Source organism: Rhineura floridana, chromosome 17, assembly GCF_030035675.1.
Source record: "Rhineura floridana isolate rRhiFlo1 chromosome 17, rRhiFlo1.hap2, whole genome shotgun sequence".
Classification (NCBI taxonomy): Eukaryota; Metazoa; Chordata; class Lepidosauria; order Squamata; family Rhineuridae; genus Rhineura; species Rhineura floridana.
The window spans coordinates 8646353-8670260 of NC_084496.1; the positions used below are offsets into that span (position 1 = coordinate 8646353).

Genomic DNA, 23908 nt, shown 5'->3' on the forward strand with positions numbered 1-23908 from the left:
ACAAATTTGTTTGATCATGTGCATAAATGAGTAAAAATATAAACTGAAGGACCAGAACTAGAAGACTTTTGAGAAACAATGAATGCACAGCATTCAGTTTCAGTAACAGAGTTGGGCAAAATTACGACAACAAAAAAACTAGAAAGATGTACATCGGGTAATCAACATGATGCCCTCCAGATGTTGTGGAGTACTAGTGCCATCATTCCTCACCACTGCCCATGCTGGCTGGGGCTGATGGGAATTGTAATCCACCACATTTGGAGGGCACCACTTTGGCTGCTGCAGATGTAGCTATCTATGTGTTGATAATGATGACATGTTAAATCTAATAAAAATGTCGTGATACTTAAACATTTCTCCACTTCTTCATTGTGATGTCAAGACACCCTGAGCCCATGTCTGCTTAGGTGAGAGGGTTCACCTGCTCAGACCTCACTCACTGAAGATTTTAACAGTTCTCCCCCTTGCCCCCCAAAAAGGCCAACCCTATCATTAGGCTAAGTGAGGTAGCTGCCTCAGGTGACAGATGCTCGGAGGAATGGCAGCAAGGCATTGGGAAGGCAGAACTTATTGTTAGCCTGCTGCCTTCAGGCGTGATTAGGGTTGTTGTCCCATTGCCATTGTCGAAGATACAGCTGCCAGTCTGGTCAGCTTCTGTACATGGAATGGGGAGGAGATACCATCTTGTCCTCACTTCAAGCACCAAAATGTCTTGGGCCAGCCTTGACACCTGTCCCTCTAACCCCCACATTTCAGTTCCTGAGGAAAACACTGGCACTCCTTACTGTGTGTTCCTAGTCCTTTCACGTGCTGTTGCTGTACTATACTTCCAAATATTTCCTCATGTATAGCTCATTCTACAGTAAGACACTGATTTTTATTTCCTCACTACTGAAATATCCATCATTATGATGAGCAATAGTAGAGGAGGAACTAATATTTTTCAGGAACATCTGTAGGATCTCTGACACTGCATAATTGTTTTTGCTTTTACTGCAAAAATATCACCATAGGCTAGTACGGTATAGTGGATACAGTGGTGCAAGACTAGGATATATCTGTTGATATTTTCTCTCCTCTACACAGCTATTGAAGGTGGAGAAGCCCTGTCCTCTTTTGCATCTGTTCATTCCATTTACACTAAAAGGTGGAGCCCTGATTGATTCCAGCTATAAAAGCTGCTACTACCTGGAGATGCTGGAAGGAGTGACTGTGAGTGCTGCAAGATCCTTGCCCTGCTTGCTGGTTTCTTTCCACCTGGCCTGGGAAGGTGGGGGCACTGACTGCTAGCGGACTGCAGCTATAAAAGCTGCTACTGCCTGGCGATGCCAGAGATCATCTTGACTGTGGGGTATTGTTTAGGGGCTTCTTGGGGGGGGGGGTTTGGTCAAAACCTAACTCTGGAGGTAGTTATTTGTGCTGTTATAGAGATTATGTTTTTGTGTTTTATGGTTGGACTTTATTGTGTGTTGTTTTGTGTTTCTTAATGAGATGTTTCTTTAACTTAATGTTTGACTATCTTGAATCTTGTTTTGTAACAGTTAATTATGTAACTTTTTCATGTTGCAAGCTGCCTTGAGCGTAGATTACTATGGAAATAAACCATGATGATAATGACCAGCGAGATCAGCTGTGAAATCCCTACTTTTTCACAAGCTCACCAAGTGACTATGGGGGGGTGAAGGCATGGCCAGCAGGGCTACAAGATGGCTGCCTAGTTTCCCTGCTCTGCCTTCCTCTGGATAATGTTCCCAGATTAAACAAGGTAACCTTTAAAATCTCACTTTTTATTATATGTCAGACCCATTGGGACATGCTACCAACCATGTCCAAAGTGAAAGAAGGGGGTTTAACAGGCTATTTTCGGCCATTAGACACAGACTGCCCAACAGCAGCACAGAGACCAGCGGCTGACAACATGGTGCCTGGTCAAGCAAAAAAAAAGCCCGTGCTGCAACTCAAGAACCCAGCACTGCATTTCCTAACCTTCGTGAAGAATTAGCCACACAATTTAAATCCTTCAAGTAATGGAATGCAGCTGGGAAGCAAAATTAAAACAATTAGAAGAGAAAATTGAGACTTTTAGCTGGAGGAAATAGCAACCTCGGCATCAGAAGCCTTAGATCTGGGGATGGTGAACGCAGAACAGATTCTTCTGCTTAAACAGGAAAATAAAACAACAAAAAATAAGCTCAAAGATTTGGAGGATCAGGCCCATTGCTTGAACGTACGTTTTTGTGGCATTAAAGAAGGCTCTGAGGAGCACTCTGCATCTATGGCTGCCTTGCAACTATGATCCCTCTGTGCCTCAGACTTAGAACAGGCACACTGGGTGTTGGCAGCTAAACCTAAGGATGGAATGGGACTTCTCTGAGGGACATTATAGTATGCTTCGCCCAATACGCTAAAAAGGAAGAGCTTATGGCACAAGTGAGGAAGATGAAGAAATTAACATGCAATGGACAGACTGTACTGACTCTACACGATCTCCGCCCTGAGACACTGAAGCGAGGAAAAGAGTTTCGCCCGATTACAGCGTCACTACAACAAGCTGGTATAAAATACCGATGGGGGTTTCCTTTCAGACTGATAGTCATGCGTAGTGGCCAACAACTCACCGCAACATCACTTAAAAACGCTCTACTCCTCCTCACTGCCTGTGGCTTGGAATGGCCAGAGAACTTAACAAAGGAGAGTAAGGAGGATGTGGACATGGAGAATATTGGGCAAAGCAAAGATCAGAAATGGGAAACCAAACATCTTAAAAACACATCCAAGAAGCGCAACACCTCAGCAGGATTCCTCACAACTGCCAGTCCGACGTGGTGGTAGAACCCCAAGTACCACACTGAACACCTTTTCCTTCTCATAGCAGGACATAGATCTTCCTGGACTATTCAATGGACAAAGGTCGCCAACTCAGAACCATAATAGGTGGTGATGAACATTTTTCCTTTCTTGCTTGTTTATTTACCCTAATGTATTTCAGAAAGATTTTTTTTAAAAAATGGGAACTGAAAAAAAAAGTGCAAAGAGATTTTTCTTTATGCATGGATTTAATTAGACTTAATATAGTTTATCCGGAGGAGGGAGGGGTTTTTTTTGGATAATTATATCTATATAACGTATTTTAGTTTTCTTTCTCTCAAGGCAAGCGTGTAAACTTTGCAAAGACGCTTAGGCATATCTCCTGCTTTGCCGAAGACCAAGGACTCATTAAGAATTCACTGTATAGTTAACTTACAGTACAATTGTATACATGTCTACTCAGAAGAAACTCTTTTTGTGTTTAATGTTGTAAACTGCCCAGAGAGATTCAGCTATGGGGCAGTATACAAATGTAATAATAATAACGGGGCTTTCTTCCAGGTAAGTGGGCACAGGATGGTAGCCTAGACTTTGGTTTAGGGTTGGCATTGGGGAAAACAGGGCTCTTGTGCCTTTAACAGCTGCATGGCAGGCAGAAATTTAACAGGTTAAACTTCTATAGCATGAAAATACAATTATTGGAGCAAGATTAGAGTAACAGTGCAAACCTAGGTATGCCTACTCAGAAGTAAGTCCTACTAAATTCAATGAGACATACTTCCAGGTAACTGTGTATAGGACTGCAGTGTAACATTCCTAAATAATAATGGTATTGCTTTACTCTTCCCATATTAGTGAATGGCAGCTATTCATCTTATGTGGCAGAAAATCAAGAGGTAGATTTGGGAACACTTGTCGTTTCAGTGTATGCTTTGTGTGAAAATGCTCTGAAACTTATTTGAATATGCTCTGTATTTGCATTGCAAACATCTGTCAGACAATGCGAGCAAAGATAACAACAAAATATATTATCCCAATAAACTATCACTTATTTTAAGGCTTGATCTCCCTGCCTTTGCTCAAATTGTGCTTGCAGACAACTTGTGTGACAACAGTAAAAATCTCCCCCCCCCCCAAAAAATGTTCTCTAGTCTAGAATACTTCTGTTGAAGTTCATCAGCGCCATTTTCTTCAACATTTTGGTTGTAAAGATTGAAAGCCAAGAGCTGCGAAACTGGATGCTAAGCAACACAGAGACCATGGCAACAGTTCTTATTTCTTCATGCCACTCATTGATAAAATTCAGGTTACTGCACAAATCCTAAAAGACACACTTAAAATGACAAACCAGGCAATATTATGAGACAACATTGATTCATGATGTGTCTGCAAAAGACTATGCCATGTGCACTGTAATCAGAGAGGAAACTACCAAGGGACTGAGAGCATGGAACAGTGTATGGGACTAGCTATTTGCAGGAACAGCCAATGGTGTATTTTTGCAATGGCAAAATTAGCGGCAATTTGAGACAAATAATCATTCTACTTTCTCAATCAATCAGTCGTTATTGATACAGTCATAGACCAAAAACATTTATAGATAAAACTACGTACATTTATAACAAGAGGTTACAAAGTTGCAGTCATGTTAAAACAATAAAACAATAGAACAACAAGGGAAACGGTTACAATAAGGTAGCGGAAGCTTCTGAAGGCATAGATGCCCTCCGTATTGATTGGGCCGCGAAAATGTATTTAGCGACTGGCAAGATAGTATCCTTATTAGCCGCTGACAAAAGATGTAAAAGTAAACAGTCAAGCGGTTTGTAGGGGTATTTATTTATGATGGGGGTTATGAATTTGGAGCGAATATCATCATATAGGGCGCACTCAAAGATGACATGAGAGAGAGTTTCTATGGCGCTGACACCACAAAGGCATAATCGGTTTGCATATGGGATATGTTTAAATCTCCCTTCAAGTAAGGCAGAGGTAAGACAGTTAAATCTAGCCTTTGTAAAGGCTAGACGATATTTGGGGATCGTGAGAGTTTCCAGATAAGGGGCACTGAGCATAGGCGCAAAGCTCAGACCAAAGTGAATAGGAGAACAGGTCGAGGTGGCTGCGGTAATGGAGCGTTGGAAGTCCATATCACTGATACGAGTCCGGATAGAAAGTTTAACTGTCTCTGGAGTGTGGGACATCAGATGTTCAATTGAGAGGCCAATACTTGCGAGGTAGTTTGTAAACGTTAGGGCCCATTTCGAGGTAAAAGAGTCTTCCCAGAGTAAAGGGAGATAGCCAGTGGATTTTTCATAAGACATTTTAAGCCAGAAATTTAGGGCGGTCATCCACGCTTGAGACTCAAGTGAGACTAGGCCGGATTCTAACCTAAGGACCGCCGCAGGAACGCACCTGGGAACACCAAAAATTTGTCTGAGAAACAAGGAGAGAACTGCCTCCACATAAGAACATAAGAAGAGCCTGCTGGATCAGGCCAGTGGCCCATCTAGTCCAGCATCCTGTTCTCACAGTGGCCAACCAGGTGCCTGGGGGAAGCCCGCAAGCAGGACCCGAGTGCAAGAACACTCTCCCTTCCTGAGGCTTCCGGCAACTGGTTTTCAGAAGCATGCTGCCTCTGACTAGGGTGGCACAGCACAGCCATCATGGCTAGTAGCCATTGATAGCCCTGTCCTCCATGAACTTGTCTAATCTTCTTTTAAAGCCATCCAAGCTGGTGGCCATTACCGCATCTTGTGGGAGCAAATTCCATAGTTTAACTATGCGCTGAGTAAAGAAGTCCTTCCTTTTGTCTGTCCTGAATCTTCCAACATTCAGCTTCTTTGAATGTCCACGAGTTCTAGTATTATGAGAGAGGGAGAAGAACTTTTCTCTATCCACTTTCTCAATGCCATGCATAATTTTATACACTTCTATCATGTCTCCTCTGACCCGCCTTTTCTCTAAACTAAAAAGCCCCAAATGCTGCAACCTTTCCTCGTAAGGGAGTCGCTCCATCCCCTTGATCATTCTGGTTGCCCTCTTCTGAACCTTTTCCAACTCTATAATATCCTTTTTGAGATGAGGCGACCAGAACTGTACACAGTATTCCAAATGCGGCCGCACCATAGATTTATACAACGGCATTATGATATTGGCTGTTTTATTTTCAATACCTTTCCTAATTATCCCTAGCATGGAATTTGCCTTTTTCACAGCTGCCGCACACTGGGTCGACATTTTCATCGTGCTGTCCACTACAACCCCGAGGTCTCTCTCCTGGTCGGTCACCGCCAGTTCAGACCCCATGAGCGTATATGTGAAATTCAGATTTTTTGCTCCAATATGCATAATTTTACACTTGTTTATATTGAATTGCATTTGCCATTTTTCCGCCCATTCACTCAGTTTGGAGAGGTCTTTTTGGAGCTCTTCGCAATCCCTTTTTGTTTTAATAACCCTGAACAATTTAGTGTCGTCAGCAAACTTGGCCACTTCACTGCTCACTCCTAATTCTAGGTCATTAATGAACAAGTTGAAAAGTACAGGTCCCAATACCGATCCTTGAGGGACTCCACTTTCTACAGCCCTCCATTGGGAGAACTGTCCGTTGATTCCTACTCTCTGCTTTCTGCTTCTTAACCAATTCCTTATCCACAAGAGGACCTCTCCTCTTATTCCATGACTGCTAAGCTTCCTCAGAAGTCTTTGGTGAGGTACCTTGTCAAAAGCTTTTTGAAAGTCTAAGTACACTATGTCCACTGGATCACCTCTATCTATATGCTTGTTGACACTCTCAAAGAATTCTAATAGGTTACTGAGACAGGACTTTCCCCTGCAGAAGCCATGCTGGCTCTGCCTCAGCAAGGCTTGTTCTTCTATGTGCTTAGTTAATCTAGCTTTAATAATACTTTCTACCAGTTTTCCAGGGACAGAAGTTAAGCTAATTGGCCTGTAATTTCCGGGATCCCCTCTGGATCCCTTTTTGAATATTGGCGTTACATTTGCCACTTTCCAGTCCTCAGGCACGGAGGAGGACCCGAGGGACAAGTTACATATTTTAGTTAGCAGATCAGCAATTTCACATTTGAGTTCTTTGAGAACTCTCGGGTGGATGCCATCCGGGCCCGGTGATTTGTCAGTTTTTATATTGTCCATTAAGCCTAGAACTTCCTCTCTCGTTACCACTATTTGTCTCAGTTCCTCAGAATCCCTTCCTGCAAATGTTAGTTCAGGTTCAGGGATCTGCCCTATATCTTCCACTGTGAAGACAGATGCAAAGAATTCATTTAGCTTCTCTGCAATCTCCTTATCGTTCTTTAGTACACCTTTGACTCCCTTATCATCCAAGGGTCCAATCGCCTCCCTAGATGGTCTCCTGCTTTGAATGTATTTATATAATTTTTTGTTGTTGTTTTTTATGTTCTTAGCAATGTGCTCCTCAAATTCTTTTTTAGCATCCCTTATTGTCTTCTTGCATTTCTTTTGCCAGAGTTTGTGTTCTTTTTTATTTTCTTCATTCGGACAAGACTTCCATTTTCTGAAGGAAGACTTTTTGCCTCTAAGAGCTTCCTTGACTTTGCTCGTTAACCATGCTGGCATCTGCTTGGCCCTGGCGGTACCTTTTCTGATCTGCGGTATGCACTCCAGTTGAGCTTCTAATATAGTGTTTTTAAACAACTTCCAAGCATTTTCGAGTGATGTGACCCTCTGGACTTTGTTTTTCAGCTTTCTTTTTACCAATCCCCTCATTTTTGTGAAGTTTCCTCTTTTGAAGTCAAATGTGACCGTGTTGGATTTTCTTGGCAATTGGCCAGTTACATGTATGTTTAATTTAATAGCACTGTGGTCACTGCTCCCAATCGGTTCAACAACACTTACATCTCGCACCAGGTCCCGGTCCCCACTGAGGATTAAGTCCAGGGTTGCCATCCCTCTGGTCGGTTCCATGACCAACTGGTCTAGGGAATAGTCATTTAGAATATCTAGAAACTTTGCTTCTTTGTCATGACTGGAACACATATGCGGCCAGTCTATGTCCGGGTAGTTGAAGTCACCCATTACTACCACATTTCCTAGTTTGGATGCTTCCTCAATTTCATATCTCATCTCAGGGTCTCCCTGAGCATTTTGATCAGGGGGACGATAGATCGTTCCCAGTATTAAGTCCCTCCTGGGGCATGGTATCACCACCCACAACGATTCTGTGGAGGAGTCCGCCTCTTTTGGGGTTTCCAGCTTGCTGGATTCAATGCCTTCTTTCACGTATAGAGCGACTCCGCCACCAATACGTCCTTCCCTGTCCTTCCGATATAGTTTATATCCAGGGATAACCGTATCCCACTGGTTTTCTCCATTCCACCAGGTTGAAGGCGCCATTCTACTTTCTTTTTTTAAAACTCTCATGCAGGATACCGTGGCACTTCAAAAACTACTTATTTTTATCGCGTCATGAACTTTCACAAGCAAGAGAACTGAATTTGTCAGATGTGTGGCAATGTTCTTGTGGGGGTTCTGAGCCAAGCCACTTTAAGTATCTATAACTAAGGGGATAGGGATAGGGTGGTGGGTGAAAAAGAGACAGGGTTCCTGCATCTTTCATAGATTTGTAAAAGGGGGAATTTCGGCAGGGTGTTGGTACTCCTGCTGAAATCCTCTCTTCTTCATAACTAGTGTAGGTGCAGGAACCTTTGCATTTGATCCCTGAATTTTGCATCTGATCACCACATTATGCTAATGGTTACTAATACAGGAATGTGCCTTATATTGAGTCAGACCTTTGGCCCATCAAGGTCAGTACTGTCTAAACTGACTGACAGTGGTGCTCTTTAGAATTTAGACAGGAGTCTTTTCCCATTCTTACCTGAGATGCAGGGAGGGGATTGAACCTGGGACCTTCTGCATGCAAAACAGTTGCTCTACCACTGAGCTGTAGACCTCCTCTGTAAAACTGTGCTCTAAGGAAGCCTGGGGTCCTAGGAATATTATCCAAGGTTCTGTACTGAGAAGAGCAATAATGGCAAATAAATTCCCCAAAAGACTGCTTGCCTGACATTGGGGCCTGCTGGACTGGAAGAGCTGTAAAGATTCCTTGTTTGGACAAGGATTTTGCCTAAGTAAAAAGGTCTTCCTGGCTTTGTGCATCCCTTAGTTCTTCTAACCTCTGACAATGGCGGACAGCTCAACCTGGTATGTGCAAGGTCTGTGATGATGGAGGGTGAACATACCCTCCGCCAACATTTCACAGATGAAGATAGAGAAATAGTGGTAATGCCTCAATTTTCATACTGTTGTGGCACCAACACTTTAGAATTCCCTCCCCTTAAATATTAGATAGGCATCATCTTTTCAGTGCCTAACTGAAGACCTTTCTCTTTCAACAAGCCTTTTAAGTAGAGACCTTGTGCATATGTTTTTAAAGCTTTTTTAAAATATGTTTTTAAGATGTTTTCTTTTAATATGTTTTAAAGCCTTTTATTTTTAACATGTTTTAGAGTGCTTTTAGTGTTTTTGTTTGCTGCTCTGGGCTTCTTTTGAAAGGAAGGGCGGGAAATACATACATACATACATACAAACTGCACACACACACCAGGGCTAGCTAGAGCATTTTGCTGCCTGAGGTGGACAAGATAGCATCCCATCCCATTCCACCTACAGAATTTGACTAGATTTCCAGTTGAATCTTACTTCAAGTGGCAATGGGACAACACTCTGCACCACACCTGAGGGCAGAAGGCTCTCTTAGAGACTCAGGGGGAACAGAGAAGGGACACCCTCAGTATCTGCCAGTTGAGGCAGTTGCCTTACTCTACCTAATGGCAAGCCAGCCCTGACACACACTATTAAGCTTTTCTGAAGACTGTACTCTGTCTTCTTTATGTTGCATTCAATTTCTCTGCAGTCACCTGTATTTAAAAGCACAGAGAGTGTTTGTACTTTCGGCTAAGATTAGAAAAACAAAGCAAGTTTTAGGAAGTTATCCACTCCAGAGAGAAGAGAACAATCGAAATTATCAAAGGGCTGGAGCAACTCCTCCGTGAGGAAAGGTTATAACACTTAGGGCCTTTTAGTTGAGAAAAAAGGGAGAGTGAGGGGGGCAGGATATGTGTATAAAAAATTATGTATGGAGTTGTGGAGAAAGTGGAGGGAGTTAAGTTCTCTGTCTTTCATAATGTTAGAACTCAAGATTATTCAGTGATGCTGGATGTTGGGCATTTCAGGACTGACAAAGCACTCATGTCCTGCTTGCAGGCTTCCTGTATCTATCTGCTTGGCCACTATAAGATCAGAATACTGGATGATAGCCCTTTAGTCTGATCCCGCTGGGCTCTTCTTATATTCCCAGTATGCCTCAGCAGCTTCAGTATGCAAAATGGTAGGCTGTGTAGTGCAAGGTGCCTTTGTGTTAATATTCATGCATTGATCTGGAAGACAATGCATCCACTCTCATCCCCAAGACTGAATTTTTAGATATCCTGGGAAGGGCACATGAACCCTGATGAAAGGATTACTCTAGCAATTTGCACTAAAAGTTCAGCAAGATATTCCCCAAACCCCCAAAACAAACAGTGGGCACATCCAGACTGTCACTGTTTTCTGGTGGGATTCAATTACTTACTGGCAAACTCAACTTGTGCAATTAAAGTTGATTGAAATGTCTTGCACAACACATACACTTCCCCATAAGATCAGACTTGTTGCAGTAAGGAAAGTGACAGGGAAATGCATTGGAAAGTGTGGGATAGGACATTTGCTTGAAGCAACATAATCTCCCCACCAATTAATCAGAGTGAATGCTCAGTAAACATGTTGTTTAGAAGTGACCAATGATTTAGAAGGAACAGGTTATGTTACAACCCACCCTGGGACCTCACAGTTTAGAGTTAGTAAGAAATCATAAAATAAATACTGGAAAATATGGGCTATTCCTGGTAAGTAGGTAAATTGCAACAGACAATTAAACTGTCTGCACGCATCAGAGCATCTCTTGAGTGGACCTCCACAAAAGACTGTGATAGAGCATCTGATTTCCATGCAGAACATCTCTGATTCAGTCCCTGCCATCTCCAAGTAGGGCTGCAAGAGACTCTCTGTCTAAAACTCTGGAGAGTTGCTGCCAGTCAGTGTAGACAGTACTAAACTAGATGGACCAGTGATCTGACTTTAGTGCAAACTTTCTTCCACTTGACTTAGTTATTTTTATCTTGCACAGAAGCCTTTTTTTTCTTGCACAGAGAGACTGGTAAGTTTATTTTCCTAAAAAATAGACACACTTATTTAGAAACCAATCCCACTGATATAATTATACTTACAAATCAGTGCACTTAGACAAGCAGACAAGCTGTGTGCCTGACATTTTGGAGAAACACAAACCGCAAGAGGGCAATTTCACTGGAGAATGATTGCATCCTCTTGCAATTAGTTTGATCATTTTTTAACAAGCTACAAGTCCCACTAAATTTTCTAAAATTCACCTTAAATACCAGTGTGAAGGTGAATATTAAATTAGCCTTCACCCTGGAAAAAGAGCCAAACAGAAAGAAAACTAGGACATAATTAAATCTCATTTTAAAAAATCCACATAGGCAAAACATTTTTTACTGCAATGCATAGGACCAAATGAGAGCCAGGGTGGTGTAGTAGTTAAGGTGTTGGACTACAATCTGGGAGACCAGGGTTTGAATCCCCACATAGCCATGAAGCTCACTGGGTGACCTTGGGCCAGTCACTGCCTCTCAGCCTCATGCAAAACCCAATACATAGGGTTGCCATAAGTCAGAATCGACTTGAAGGCAGTACATTTACATTTTATAGGACCAAATCACATCCACAATGTTTCCCCACAATCTGGCTGCTTTCCCTGAGTAAAACATGAAAGATATCACAAGATTATGTAAAAATATATAACCAGCATTGGACTCTCATTTCCCACATAGGTTTTATTGTGGGTGAGCGGAAGATATGCCCATTACACAGTTTCACACAAACAAAACCCCACCTTGCTGGTAATTCATTCCAGCAGATCACCTGGAACTGTCATCAGCAGGTTAGATTTATACTTCTGAAATAAGGAAAATGCACATAATTCCCCTTGATCTTTTAAAAGGAGAGGAGCTTCTAGCACCACATGACTGAAAGGCAAATAGGCAATTCATATTGTTCTGAGATTTGGGGTTTGTCTGGATGTCCTCTGAGAGATCCCTTCCAACTCAACAATTCTGTGTTGTAAGGTAGGGAGACTTGAAAGTGAAAAGTTAAGTGGTCAAACCAGCCAAACAAATCTGGCTTTGTTAGGTTAAAATACCCTCCTTTTATTAAGAATATTTTTTCTGTGTAGCTGGAGTCTTCTGGAAGGAGAGAGCCATTTGGGATGGGAACCACCATCCTCCAAGGCATGCACTTATAACAACCAGGAGCATGCCCTTCTGTTCTGCAGTTCCTTTATTGGCCCTTTACTGGCCTCATTATTAGGAAGCTCAGCTCAATTCTATATCAAACATTTGCTGGGAGATAAAATCCCATGGGTGTAATTGATGGTGGCCAAATTTCTATTCATGGCAATGAGAATAAAGGGTTGGAGTCAATGCTAGTCCTACTCAGAGTAAACCCATTGAAATTAATGGACATTGCTCTCTTAGGTCCATTCATTTCAATGGGTATACTCTAAGTAGGACTTAGTTGGAGACAACCTACTGAGGCAATTAGCCATCTGAAGCTGGAAGGATTATTTTCAGGGGCTTACCTGAGGTTATTTGTTCTTATGTATATAAGCTATTGTTACACTTATTGTATTTGTCCTGTGTTTAAGATTTTGGTGTTACTGTATGGTAAACTCTGGTCTTATTTCTGGTCTGTTGATGGTAATAAACTGATGATTTAGGAACCAAAGCTTAGCTTCCCTCCACTCTGTGAGAGATGATGTCATCAAGCCTTTTGTAAGGAAGCTGCAAGTTTAGTTTGGGAGATAGTCTGAGGAAAGGTTTTTTTGGGTGCTCTGGAGAGCCTTGGTGCCACCCCAAACTTGCTAGAAAACTAATGGGGGAGCAGAATCTGTTTCAGTGTGAATTATGTGTGAACATTCTACATGTACTCAGCCTATATATGTGTGTAAATAAACCATACATCACAAAAATGCCACAAGTCTCCAGTGACCTCATTCTAAAAGAATATGAACCCCCAGGGCAAGCATTGTACATCTCAGTGCTTGGAAGTAGGGTGCATGTGCGTAACAATGTTTTCTCTAGAAAAAAACAGCAGTGCCAACAAGATATGATCATACTTCCTCCTCTCAATGGAGACAACAAAGTGATTTCTGGCACCTTAAAAACTAACAGATTTATTAGGGCATTAGCTTTTGTGGACTAGAGTCCATCAAGCTCTAGACCATGAAAGCCTATGCTATAATAAACCAGTTATGTCTTTAATGTGCTATGAGACTCCTCTTTTCTTCTTTTGCTGCTACAGACTTAGGGTAGAAACACACTCACTGTTCTGCTGGTTCCAGTGTGTCTCCACCTCTCTCTGCTGAAAACGGGGACACATGATGCTAGTCACACCCAACCCTTTTACTGTAAAACCTGGTGGGAACAGCTTGAGTTTTGTTTTTGTTTTTTAAATTCAGCTTCAAAGAGATTTCACAACTGATCGGCAGATCAATCCATTCCCCCTCCAGGTGTGGCTAATGGAAACAGCCTAATACAGCTGTCTCTGTGGATGACTTTGCAGGACCCAATCATTGTGAATTTATTTCATTTTATTTAAAAATATTTTTATGCTGCTTTTAACAACAACAAAAAAGCTCCTAAGGCAATGTAAAAATATAATACAGTACAGCTACAACAATAATATAATTAAAAGCCAGTAAAAATAAACCACAAATGTCCAGCCCAAAAAATATAAAAATACAGTACATTAGTAAAGCTGTTCTGCTTTAGTTGGAAGTAGAATAGCAACTCTGCTTCCAGATTTCTAATACTCTATAGCCAAGTGGGCAACCTCCTTTTCCCATCCCAAATGTTAGGAGGGGGTAGTTTGCACCCCCTGGGGATGGTCAATATTCCTTCCCCCTCCACTATACTCTCAATCTTGATTGCCCCACACTGCAATCTGAGAGGGGGGAAAGGAAAAAACATTAAGGCAATGCTTTTTGGAAACAGTTTTCTGTTAAGTGGTACACAGTATAATGCTACACATGTCTACTCAGAAGTAAATCTCATTGTGTTCAATAGATCTTACTCCTATATAAGTGTTTATATGGTTGCAGCCACAGTCTGTTCTGCCATCTCAGGTCTCTGCTGCCTCATTAACAGCTAATTCTGCTTCATGTGCAGGGCAGATCTCATTTTCTTCACCATGCTTTTTAATTAATTCTACATAGTCACTCCACAATTTTGTCACAGAGTACAGAGCTGCTTTCCTCCCAGTGTCCTTGAAGTTCCACAGTAATCATCTTTGTTTATTAAACCTGCATTTTTAAAAAGTCACAGCCAAACCTTGGGCTTGTCTGCAGGTGTTGCCTTGTACTGTTCACGAAAATGTGTACAAATCGGAATGCCTTCTTAGATCATCATAACCTTTGCATGTGAAAGACTTCAGAAAAAATGGCTGCTGGAAAATGATGTCATAAATAGATGCCAGCATTCTTCTGTACTTCCACAGTTATCAGCATTGCTCAGCGTGATGGAAGAGACACCTGTGGAGGCAAGCTCTTGATGTGGAGACATTGAGAAGAAGATGGGTCACTTTTGCAAGCTGAAAAAGCCCCAGTTATACTCTTGTATACAACTGTATACAAACACAAGACGTTTAAGTAGTTCAGTGGTAGAGCATCTGCCTCGTATGCAGACGGTCCCGTGTTCAAGTTTCGGCATCTCCGAGTAGGGCTGGGAGAGAGACTCCTCTTTGAAATCCTAAAGAGCTGCTGCCAGTCAGTTTAGACAATACTGAGCTAGATGTAACCTTGGTTTGATTTAGTATAAGGCAGCTTTCTATGTTCCTATGGATTTGACTAAAAAGGTCCATCTAGTTTACTATTCTGGTTCAGCCAAATGCTTCCAAGATGCTGTTCTGTCACCCCCTTTGTGTTTGCTGGGGGGGGTTGTTTTATGATGGGGTCAGATAAGAAATGAAGTTTGTGCTAAGTAGTGTGGCTTTATTCAGCTAAGAGATTACTCTTCAGCTTTACAAATAAGATCCTTTATGGCAGAAAATATTTTACCAGTCTCAGCTAGGGGGGAAGCCTTTTTGCCTATATTACAGGGGAGGGAGTCTCCTGTGGGTCAGTTCAGCAGCCCTCCCTAGGCTTTCACAGAGCTTGTACCATTGATGTGCGATGGTTGATGTCTGCTGTCTCTGTATCCCATGACTCTGTCCTCCCTGTGTGCCTGTGTGTTTCTTTTATAGGCAGAGAAATGACTGCTATAGGCCATTTCTAGTTTTGTAAATGACCAATAGGTGGCACTGCCACCTCAAAAAACACTCTAGTTGTATGTAATCCTGTTCCCATGGCTTCATTGCTATAGTCATAACATACTGATAAGGCACCAGGTGTTGTTTATCGTTTCCTGTCTACTTCAAAGGATGCTTTAGAGATGAGTCACCTTGTTCCCAAGCTTAACCACATGAAAGAGCCACCAAGATGTCTGGGTAACCTGGAGTGTCCAGTCCCTCACATCCTGTTCTGAGTAGACTGTCTTTCATCATCCATTCTTACAGAGAATTACTATGACATATTAAAATATGGTATTAAGCAGTATCAGACCCTAAAATAGATATCAGATGGGGCTTTTAAAGGGAGAATATTTGGATTCCTCATACTCTCCAGTTTTGACAATACATAGACCCACCAATAGGGCAGGAAGAAAATAACTCTTTCCTACTGTTGTCTCCCCCAGTAAATGGGTGGCCATTTGCACTGTTAAAAAAAGGAAGTGCACCAATAAAAATGAGGTAATATGGCCCTGGGGCTCAAAAAAGGTCCCCCACTCCTGATATGAAAGATGTCTCAGGGTGACCTTTGTGCAATTAAGGAGCCTTCCCAGACGATCCATCTACCTTTAAGCCAAATGTTCCAGAAGGGACCTGCAAGTTTTGGGCTTTCCTGTCTCTCTTCTTTCCCTGCTTTACTGCTGACTCTCTCCTGCTGTTGCCTAGGGGGATATCCACAGCAGCTGCTGATAAACAGGTGGACAGAGGAGGCCATTCGATATTTTCTCTCCTAACTCCAAACTATAGATTCACCCCCTTTTCTATCTCAATTTCTTCTCTGACAATTAGTCGCAAAGGGGGAAAATAATAAAATATTATGACGATAGCACTTGTGGTGAAACCTACTTGTGGAACAATTCCTGCAGTTGAAAGGAAATGCTGGGTATCCATATAGAATTCTATCAAAGCTGTAATTAAGTCCAAATATTATGTTCTACTTATATGAGTGAATTACTTTTAACTTGGCCATGAAGGTTATAAATACGAACTGTGTTTACTCATACTCACACGCAACGTATTCATATGGTAATATGATAATCTTTGTGTCTGAATCATTCTTTGTAATGTAACAAGATAAATTAATATGTTATAGATGCTGGCTGACAATTCTTTGTTAAGCTGATCGCCTGCTAATGGTCAAAATTACAGGCTAATTTTCATCTACAGGAGCAAATGGCACAGGAAACATTTATTTATTTACAACATTTATAAGAGATGGATTGATTCCATAAAGGAAGCCACAGACCTGAACTTACAAGGTCTGAACAGGGTGGTTCTTGACAGATGCTCTTGGAAGACGCTGATTCATAGGGTCACCATAAGTCGTAATAGACTTGAAGGCACATAACAACAACAAAGAACAAATTAAATCAGAATTGTCACTAGAAGCTAAAATGATGAAACTGAGGTTATATTTTGGACACATCATGAGAAGACAGGATTCACTAGAAAAGATAATAATGCTGGGAAAAACAGAAGGAAGTAGAAAAAGAGGAAGGCCAAACAAGAGATGGATTGATTCCATAAAGGAAGCCACAGACCTGAACTTACAAGATCTGAACAGGGTGGTTCATGACAGATGCTCTTGCAAGACACTGGTTCATAGGGTCACCATAAGTCGTAATAGACTTGAAGGCACATAACAACAACAAAGAACAAATTAAATCAGAATTGTCACTAGAAGCTAAAATGATGAAACTGAGGTTATATTTTGGACACATCATGAGAAGACAGGATTCACTAGAAAAGATAATAATGCTGGGAAAAACAGAAGGAAGTAGAAAAAGAGGAAGGCCAAACAAGAGATGGATTGATTTCATAAAGGAAGCCACAGACCTGAACTTACAAGGTCTGAACAGGGTGGTTCTTGACAGATGCTCTTGGAAGACGCTGATTCATAGGGTCACCATAAGTCGTAATAGACTTGAAGGCACATAACAACAACAAAGAACAAATTAAATCAGAATTGTCACTAGAAGCTAAAATGATGAAACTGAGGTTATATTTTGGACACATCATGAGAAGACAGGATTCACTAGAAAAGATAATAATGCTGGGAAAAACAGAAGGAAGTAGAAAAAGAGGAAGGCCAAACAAGAGATGGATTGATTTCATAAAGGAAGCCACAGACCTGAACTTACAAGGTCTGAACAGGGTGGTTCTTGACAGATGCTCTTGGAAGACGCTGATTCATAGGGTCACCATAAGTCGTAATAGACTTGAAGGCACATAACAACAACAAAGAACAAATTAAATCAGAATTGTCACTAGAAGCTAAAATGATGAAACTGAGGTTATCATACTTTGGACGCATAATGAGAAGACAGGATTCACTAGAAAAGATAATAATGCTGGGAAAAACAGAAGGAAGTAGAAAAAGAGGAAGGCCAAACAAGAGATGGATTGATTCCATAAAGGAAGCCACAGACCTGAACTTACAAGGTCTGAACAGGGTGGTTCATGACAGCTGCTCTTGCAAGACGCTGGTTCATAGGGTCTCTATAAGTCGTAATTGACTTGAAGGCACATAACAACATGTATATCCATCTTCATAGTAAACCAGTTAAAGGTGGCTAACAAAAATTTAAAATAACAGGTTTTAAATGTTCAATAAACAACAGCCTCCATAACAAAGCAGCAATCAAGACAACAGTAAAACAGTAAGAGAATAGTAGTCATTTAAGAACAAAACACAGAATAATAGGAACGTATTATTAGGAAGCTGGCTTATGCTGAGTCAGACCATTGCTGGAGGGTTGGAGGGTTCGACCATGGGCAGCAGACTGAGGTGAAACCAAAAAGTATTATTATCATCTTTATTTTTATCCTGCTCTTTTCCCAAGGACTGGAACTCAAGGCGGCTTCCAAATATAAAAGTACATATCACAAGCATACAAAATAGCTACATTAGACTACAATTAAACTATGCACAATCATAAAACTATTTAGATATACAACTGGAGTAATTCAAAATCAATTTAAAATAGTATAGATAAAACAGTAATACAATACAACACCCTCTTCAAACCCCATCCTTAGGAACCAGCAGTTCCAAAAGCCTTTCGGAATAAAAAAGTGTTCACCTGCTGACGGAAGGGCTGCAGGGAGGGAGCCATTCTTGCCTCCCTAGGAAGGGAATTCCAAAGCCTAGGGGCAGCCCTATCTCGCGTCCCCACCAGTTGTGCTTGCGAGGGTGTTGGGATTGACAGAAGGGCCTTTCCTGCAGATCTCAAAGCCTGGGCAGGTTCATATAGGGAGATACGGTCTAACAGATAGCCTGGACCCAAGCCAACAATGGAAACAATGGGACAAGACATCAATCACAACAAAGAGGCAAAACGATAACATACAGAGCTAAGGAAGGCTTTATTGCTTAAGCAAGGCTCGACTGCAACAGAAAGCTTTTTATACTCCTTCCTGCCCAGTGAGATCTAATGGCCAACTTGCATGGGCAGAATTGGTGCTGAAAGGGTCTTCACTGAGGCCTCATCTGCACCATATATTTAAAGCAGTACTGTATTGTGTCACTGTAAATGGCCATGGCTTCCCCCCATGAATCCTGGGAAGTGTAGTTTGTGAAGGGTGCCAAGAGTTGGTAGGAGACACCTATTCCCCTTACAGAGTTACACTTCCTAGAGTTCCCTGGGCATTGATTGTTAAACCACTCTGGAAACTGTAGGTTTGTGAGGGGTATAGGGGTCTCCCAACAACTCCTAGCATCCTTAACAAACTACAGTTCCCAGGATTCTTAGGGGAAAGCTCCAACTGTTTAAAGTCACATAATACAGCTTTAAATGTACAGTAGGGCCCCATTCATATGGCGGGTTACATTCCAGACCCCCGCTGTAAAGCGAAAACCACTGTAAAGCGGAACCCATTGAATAGAATGGCACGTGATGCCCGAAAACCACTGTAAAAGCAGAGCAAGCGCCGTATGAGTGGGGCTTTAGTCTAATTTTTAATACGTTTTAGTATGTGTTGGAATTGTTTCATCTTTTTTAAATTTTAAATCTTTTTATTGTGTTTAAATTGTTAATATGTGTTTATTGTATTTTGATGTTAGTCTTGTGCACCGCCCAGAGAGCTTCGGCTATGGGGCGGTATATAAGTTTAATAAATAATAATAATAATAATAATAATAATAATAATAATTGCATCTAGTTGAGACTGCTGTATTAGCAAAGCACTGTAAAGCAAAGCGCTGTAAAGCAGGGCCCTACTGTATACTGTAATACAGATAGGGCCTGAGAAAGCTGCCAACTGCAGTTCAGTGATTCACCACATGGGACAGCAACATGCAGATCCAGTTGCTTCTCTGACCCCGCTTAGGAACCCATTGTTGTTATATGCCTTCAAGTCGATTTCGACTTATGGCGACCCTATGTATCAGCGACCTCCAATAGCATCTGTTATAGACCACCCTGTTCAGATCTTGTAATATGTATGCCATTTTGAATTCCATTTAAAATGGCAGGATAGAAATGTATATCATGGCTGAAGTGGACAGAGAAGATGTTAGGAAAGTCAGAGGCTCCTGTTTAGGCTGCTGACAGATTGTTGTTGTTTTTTCAGAACTAGGCATGCTCAAGCTGAATGCAGTTCTACAATGGATCACTTCCATCAACCCCCGGAGCCACTCTTACACATGCTGTGTTAGGAGGGGTAACACCCATTCTCTGTCCTCTAGTTGCTGCAATGAAGGAGCAGAAGAAGGGGAGGCAACATACTCAAAATAAACCCCCTTCAAAAGCCAACAGTGTGTGCTTTGACCCAGTGACAGGTGGTCTTTCTTTGTTCCTTTTCTTCAGATCCTTCATGATTCCCAGGAGGTGCGCTCTGTGTGTGTGTGTGTGTGTGTGCACATGTGTATGGGTGAATGGGTGGGTGGGAGGAAGTGAACAGCTATGCTTTTTTTGGAGAGAGAAGGAAAGCAGATTAGCACAGAGATCAAGGAGTATTGCAGAAGACCCAGAGGTAATGGAAACTGGAATGCTCGAGAGAGCATATTTTTTTAAAACATCTGTTACAATTTGCTAGTAAAGATGACAGGCTGGCGGCCCCACTGGAGTCTTGCAAGATTTGCTGACTTTCCAGCTGATATAACATTCCCACAGGATCACACAGACTACCAGAGCAGCTGCTCTGTTCCTCCAGCTGCAACAGAAAGGATGCAGCAATGCCTTATTCCAGCATGCAGTCAGTGATAACCTGAAAGTCATGCTCTTGGGTGCTTCCTGTATCACCAGGAAGAAGCAGTTCATTGAGGGATCATATATAATAGCAGATTAGCATGACACCTGACTCAAAGCTCAGATCCAGTTGCACATCTGGAAGAGGCAACTCTCTCTCAGCTCTCTGAGCCTGGCACAGCCCAACAGATGAGAGTTTAATGGCTGTCAGCTGTTGTAGCATATCTGGAATCCCATCTGAGCTGTGTATTTATGTGCTTGTTGTGTTAGCAAATCCCCATCATTGGAGATTTATAAATCATCTGCTATAGAACAGACATGGATTTAAGCCTCCTTCCACCCCTGTTTTGATAAACACCAAGCTATCCTCTCCTGTGCAATAAAGTTTGATGTTCCAAGTGTGTGTGTGTGTGTGTGTGTGTGTGTGTGTGTGTGTGTGTGTTGGGGGGCTTTTTAAACTGAGGTCATCTGCTTTTTCATTTGTTGCTTGTGTTCCCAATGTCAAATCTTTTTTAAAAAATGTTACAGAATTTACAAAATATACATAGCATTCAGTTGCACAAGACCAACAATATACAGGATCTACAACTGGCACTGTTACAGGTGCCACATAATATTTGTTCTGCACTGGTAGGAAATAGAGCTTTTACTATGGCAGTATCTACACTTTGGAATTCCCGGTATTGACATCAGGCATGCACCCTCACTGTATTCTTTCCAGAGCCTGCTACAAAAATTTTGGTTCAGGCAAGCCTATCAAGATACATAGAAGTCAATCAGTGTTTTAATCTGTTTTTAGTCTGTAAATTTATTTTAATTCCTGTCTTTTATTGATATTTTTTAATATATTTTGTAAACCACTTAGAAGTTCTATTCACAGTGAAGTGGTATATACATTTTGTAAAATAGAAACAAATACAAAAAGGTTTTAAAAATAAAATAAGATGTTTTTCTTGATTTTTCAGATAACACAACAGAACAAAGAACAAACAAGGATGAATACAGGTATCAGTCCAGAAAAGGCCCATCAAACCATCATATATTTCACATCAAAATATTGTTCCATAATTGTCCATGTACCAGGAAGCAATCAGAATTCATGTTCCTTCATTATACCCCAACTAATAAAGGAGAACCAAATTGTAGAAAAGTTATCTGTGTTTTGATTCTTGTAACATGCCCATAATTGGTAGGCTAATTGTCCCATCAGTGCTAAGTTCCATTTTTCTCTGTGCCAGCCCCTTATCAATTCAGCGTTCAGCAATTCTCTAGTATTCTGAGATATTTTGCAACTGTTATAAGGTAAATAATATGTTCTATATGACTCAAGTTACAAGAAAGGTTTTTTTAAAAAAATTCCAATAAAGGCTCACAATTTTAACTGGGCGATATCCAACTAAAGTGTCGTGTCAGTGCAATGATTTCTGCTTGTGCAGCGGAACCTTCCCCTGCCTCCCTTAAATCTGTTCTGGGTTTTCCCCCAACCCTCCAGAGCAGTTTTGGGGAGGGCACAGGGTGCGGGCTGGGAAAGGAGGGAAAATTCCATTGCACAAGCAGATATATTTGCACTGATGGAATGAGTTGCTTAGTGCTCCATGGTGGCTAATGTCCATTGGGACTGGTAGGGTGGAAGACGTGGAGCCCAAACAGTAGGTGGAACCAGCATCAACTCATTACAGTTTTGTCCCTATCCTCCTCCTCCTTACTGATTTCTACAGAGACAATACTGAGATTGAGGAAGAGGAAGCAAGACAGCCAGTGCCACCTTTTAGACTGGCTGTAAGTAAAAAGGCAGACAGACGGTGGCTGGTTCAGAGCAGACTGAGGTTGGTGGGACACTGCTCCATTCACCTTAATAGGCCAGTCTCCGTTGTTAGTGCTATATTGGATACCACCCATTGTCTTGTGTTCAGACTCCAAACAGAGGCTTGTAACTTAACTAATTTAAATACAAGCTTATATTCAGCTTGCTGGCAGGATTATTCAGTGGGTCTTTTCTTTCTTGTATAAGGGAAGGGAGGAATTAGGAGTCTGGGTCATGCCTAAGGAGTCAGCAGACAGCCAACTCACTGTGCTTGGATACACTACAAGCTGCCTTCTTTCATTCTTTTATAATGGGTCAAATTTGGCTAAGATAGCATATTCATGTACTTTGTGTTCCCATTTTTCTATTGTAGGTAATTTGTCTAAACTTCAGTGTTTGGCATCTACTCCCCTTCCAGCAGTAAACTTGTATGATAATAGTTCTTTATAACTTCTAGTTAAGCCTGTTTGTACAAGCCAATAAAAGAAAGATCTAAAGGTACAAAGTGTCTTTGTGATTCTATCAATTGCTTTCCTGATATTAGAGGCCAATATTTATTTCCACTGGGCAATCCCACCATAGATGGCAAAATGTTCCTGTTTCATTCATGCACTTCCATCATGTTGAATTGTAAGAACGTGTAACTTTCAATGACTTTGGGGGTGTTACATGCTGCCTTGCTATAATTATATAACAGTTCCCTCTTAGATTGGTTCAAAGAGAAAAATGAACACCATATTTCCAGGTTCTTCCCAAATCTCAAACTATCTCAAATGGGGTGGGAAACATTTTTCAGCCTGGACCCGGGGGTCTTTGTGCATATCTTCCTGGGGGCTGCATGCTAGTGGTGTTAGTGGTAGGAACAGCCAAACCCAAACGTGGGTACTAGGACCAAGATTACATGCACAACCCATTTACACAATCCATTCACATATTTCTATCACCCCATTTTTTCTCCTCTCTGATGTACCTGTAATCCCATTGTCTCTCTCTCTCTCTTTCACCCCATTCTTCCTGTCTTTCTCTTCCTCCCTTCCTGGCTTCCCCCTCTGATTCTCTCCCCTCTCTCTCACCCCATTTCTCTTCCCCCTCCATTTCTCTGGCTGCATACGCACCATACATTTAAAGCACATCTTCTCCCCAAAGAATCATTTGGGGAAATAATGTGTTTTCAGTGTGCTTTAAATGTATGGCATGTAAGCAGCCTATGTCTTATCCACTTGTTCTAATATCTGAGCAAGACTTTTAATACGTATCTTTTGTTTGTAGCTTTGTAATATGGCTTGAGTGCTGCATTTCAATAGAAAAGTGGAATGGAAAGGAAGAAAAATAGTAACAGAAATTAGATGCTACGAGGTGCACGCTGCCGCCGCTCTGTCTTTCTTTCTCCTTGGAAAATCCTCTTCATCCTTATGTGCTCAGTATGACACAATGCTTGAAACAGTGTTATTCTGCTCTGTGTTTTTCTGTCCCCTAACACTCTCAGTTTGTTTTATGAGACAGGGAAGAGAAACCCACAATGTGATGATGTCATATCATGCATGGGTTTATAACAGATGCTACTAGGTGGGGGGGAATCAATCAATCATTTATTATGGTCAAAGATCAGCACTATAAA

At 41.5% G+C, this 23908-nt stretch overlaps 1 long non-coding RNA gene across 2 annotated transcripts; it reads left to right on the forward strand.

The window, feature by feature from the left end:
- The first annotated feature begins 1512 nt into the window (after positions 1 to 1512).
- LOC133371989 (uncharacterized) lies at positions 1513 to 21613 on the forward strand. 2 transcript variants are annotated; one of them, XR_009759438.1, is made up of 3 exons: positions 1513 to 1768; positions 19870 to 20077; positions 21452 to 21613. It is a non-coding gene; the product is annotated as an uncharacterized LOC133371989 (long non-coding RNA). The 2 variants fall into 2 exon arrangements; XR_009759439.1 differs by lacking the exon at positions 1513 to 1768 and adding an exon at positions 11957 to 12041.
- Positions 21614 to 23908: the final 2295 nt, after the last annotated feature.